Genomic DNA, 4,157 nt, shown 5'->3' with positions numbered 1-4,157 from the left:
GGCATGTATGTCTGTGAATCTCTGCAGCCCACAAGTAATCTGTCACCATGGTGTGATAGTAAACAACGTGCAACGAGTACATTCAGAAATACCACAGAAATGGATTGATGGAAATKAACTAGATGCTTTAGTTTTGTCATCTACAAGGCACATGAGGGACATGTCATCACAGTGGGCTTTGTGCAAATGAATTTTTCACATTTCACACAAGTCAAGGTCATCTTGACTTCATCAGAAGGCTTTAAACCTGGCACCTCCTCCTCTTCCTTTTTCCTCCTTTAGCAACCTCAAAAGAAGAATAAAATGGTTACTATGTATTTTGATGCTCCTAAGGCACACACAACATGCTCCCACACAMACACACRCTTTTACTTACCTCGTGCATTGCTGTGCTGGTTGTAGTCCTCTCCTGGATCTCCTCTATTATAGCTGCAGTAGTTGCTGTTTTTGTGATACCACAAGCTCCTTGCCCAGCTCATAAGAAAATGCGCCTCTGGTACAGCTTTGACACATTCCACTCCGRAAAGGTTTCMGCCCAAATGACAAACGTGTTGTGTGCTGATACATCAGTGATGTTGTAAGCGATGACTAATGCGTAGTCATTTGCTTGGTGCAAATAACTGCACATTGGCGCAAATGACATAAATGACCCCGTGATCTTGTCCAAGTTGTCTTCATAGTTGATTCCTTCATAGTTGCAAGGAAACACATAGTATTGGATTTTTTTTTTTTTACTGTTTTTGCTATGGACCAAGAAGAGACACCAATTTAAATGCTGGTGGTAGATGAAGTTTAGTATTCATTTTTAGTCTAAGGAAACAGTTTCATGTCACGCTTAACCAGACATGGCTTAATTGTTTTCTAAATATACAGTTAATAACAAATGAACTCAACATCCTCTTTTTCACCTTTTATTGGTAGTTCCCTTCCCTTTTTTATTGTGCTCTCTTTATCATAAAACACTATGTCATGGAGAAGTCAATTCTACTTATCAGGGTGTTACATAAGAGGCCTGATTTTTTTTTCTTTTTCATTTTTGTTCCCATTGCTGAWGTTTTAAAAATKTAACCGGTGTATATATGAAAGCTGTCTAACTTGTGTTTATTGTGTTATTTTACCTAACTGTTATTATCTAAAATTTCTTCTTCAAATAGCAGATGTTTTTAACCAAAATGCTTAAATTATACTTTAATATGACTTGAAAAAAATGGTTAGAGAACAGCTAAAATGTTACGCAAAATGGAGAAACACCGATGGCAGTATGCAGCAATAGCAAGGAAGTAATTTACAATCCTCTGTAAGTCATTTACTTTGTGGGAGAGGCTCGAAGTTGGAGCTTTGCTAAGAGCACTTTACCCATCTTGACCACAGTTGTTTATCCAAACAACAGTGGCAAAGTGCTTTCCTGGGAGTATACCAGTGCAAACAGGCCTACTCTATTGGTACAAATCATTGTAAATTCATCCTAAATCAATTAGAGCAACATGAGCAATCTCCTCATGAAGCAACCTCTGTCAGCAGAGCATTGTGTATCTGCCTCGCCCTGTTTGGTTCAGGAGGTATGTCTTGTTTCTTTACTGTACTTAAATATAAAAGCAGTAGAAAACACCAATAGGAATTACCATAACAGCAGCAGCTTAATATTAGGAGGGTAGAAGAATAAAATTGGTTTAACTTACCAGTAAATTTAAATTAGAGAAACAGCAACAAAGGAGAGCGATACGTTTTTTTTTTTTTTCTGTTAAATCTGATCCTTAGTGATGAGGAAGTGCAGGAAATCCCAGACCAAATAACAGCTCATAGAAGCAAGATCTGCCTTTCACAGAACGGTGGGTTTTACCAGAACCGACAATGTTCCGCCCTCTTTTTTTTTTTTCTCCTCCCATGTGACTTGGACCAGAGAGCAATAAAMAGAGAAAAAGCGACATATTCAGCTTAAAGCTTTTCAAATGTAAATCTCTCATTATCAAATCAAATCAATTCAATAATGGTTACATGTTCAGTGGATTTCGACATTTTTTAAACAAGCTGAAATATCTTATAACCCTGAGTGCTTTACCTCTTACACTCATATCAATACTTGTCAGTTTCCTCACTGTGGTCACAACTTTGACAACTTTAGTGAAAATTATCACACATCTTAACACATGATTTTCCTGTGACAACAAAACAGGCAGAGGCTGAAGTGAAGCGCTTCAAAGGTCACAGGACTGTCATGGAAACCTCATGCTAATCACCTGGGAGTGAATTGCAAATTAAAATACAATATTTTCTATGTTAAGCAAGAATAAATTACATATTGTTTTAGAAATGTTTTGCAATTATTGCAAGATGAAAGYAGGTAGCTTTTGGTTGTGTCTCTGCTTATATTAAATTTCAGTAGAGATGGRTAGTAACTAGTTAAATGTACTCAGATTTCCTTGAGTAAGTAGCTTTGTTACACTATGATATTTAATTTAACTCAAGTAACATTTTTTATAAAGCATAGGTACCCTCTCGTGAACAAGTGTTTWGTGTTCTCTGCATTTAAAGTTGAAAGATGTAATTAAATAATAAATAAAGTTTCCATGATATTCAATGCAATYATGAGTAACACAAAGTACCTCCCATTAATCAATAGCTTGTAGGACAAGCTTAACCTGCAGTAACTTGAAGTAGGTGTCTCCTGCTGACTGGCTTTGTCAGTCTCTCTTGTTTTTGAGAAATGTTGTCCCATTTGTCTTTGCAAAATTGTTTCAGTTCTCTCCAGGTTTTGTTTCTGTGTAGCTCTCTCAAGGTCCACCATCAGCTTTTCTATCAGTTAGAGAGATGGACTTTGACTTGGCCGATGAAACACTTTGATTAAGAGATCACTTTATGGATTACTGATGTCTGTGGTATTGTGCTCCAAGTGATGACCYTGTTTTAGTTCTCAGGTGGGTTTTTTGTGTTCCAAGATCAATAAGTAATTATAACATATATAAAATTATATCACTCATATGTCAGAGAGTTGTCGCCTGATTTTAACTGAACGAAAACATACTGAACTGTGCAGCACAGCATGTTGAGGTTGTTGAAGTCAAGGGAACATAACTGACCTACTTCCAACTCCCTCGATAATTTTTTTAAATATCGAGGGATATTTTTAATAAATATATGCTTCTCTCTGCATATATTTAATTTATGTCCAATACATAGAAGTGTTAAAAATATATATATGTTGAGTAATCTCCTTATGAGTGTCAGCTTTTTCTAAACAAAAAACAAGAAATATAACTAAATCCAAATGTAATAATATGTAAAGCTAACCTCCTTATTATAAGTCTGTAATCTTGTCTTTTTTTTCATTAATCTGCAGGGGGAACCAGAGTGCCAAAAAAATAAAATAAAATCAACCAGCCAAAACCATAATGTCTTTTCCATGGCTTTTAAACTTTAGGTAAGGTAAGGTAAGGTWATTACATTTATATAGCACATTTTCAGCAACAATAAATTAGGAGGAAATACAACAAAACAACAAACCAAAGGAAAGAGCAAAAAAMGAAAAGAGAAAATATGGAGTWTATACGTAAGTAGTCTATGATTTATGAACTAATAGAAGTTTCTCTGGTTTCCAAGTKTATTCCAATTCCTGCTCTWGATTGGGTTACATTTTGTTTATTTATGTATTTTTTWAAATGCTAYTGAGTCATAAATAAACTACACTGTCATTCTTAAAATGTTTTTCATATTTTTTTTTTTACAAAATACATAAAATTATTTATGTGTTACAATGTAATTTTATAAAATAAGTTTGTGTTAAATTAACTTTTTCCCAGCAAATCTGGGAAATAATATTAAATAAACAAAATCATGCATAGAATTGGAAAGTTTATTGATCTTTGAGAATGTGTCCTTAAAATATTATGTCATTAGAATTGGTTTCAAAGCAGCAATTATGCCATTTATCACAATAACTTCTGGGATAATTTATTGTCCAGCAAAATGTTTTATTGTGACAGATAAGYCTAATCGTAGGTATAGTTTTCTGCTGCAAAGGCTGCATCTAAACCACCAGGGATACTTTTCCATCTGTTCTTGAAATGCTTCTCTCTTGATATTTTGAATTTACATATGTTTAAACCTAGATTATGTTATGTTTTATTATTATTATTATTATTATTATTATTATTATTATT

This window comes from Poecilia reticulata, linkage group LG8 (genome assembly GCF_000633615.1).
Source record: "Poecilia reticulata strain Guanapo linkage group LG8, Guppy_female_1.0+MT, whole genome shotgun sequence".
NCBI classification, from domain to species: domain Eukaryota; kingdom Metazoa; phylum Chordata; class Actinopteri; order Cyprinodontiformes; family Poeciliidae; genus Poecilia; species Poecilia reticulata.
Note: the sequence above shows the minus strand (reverse complement) of the source record.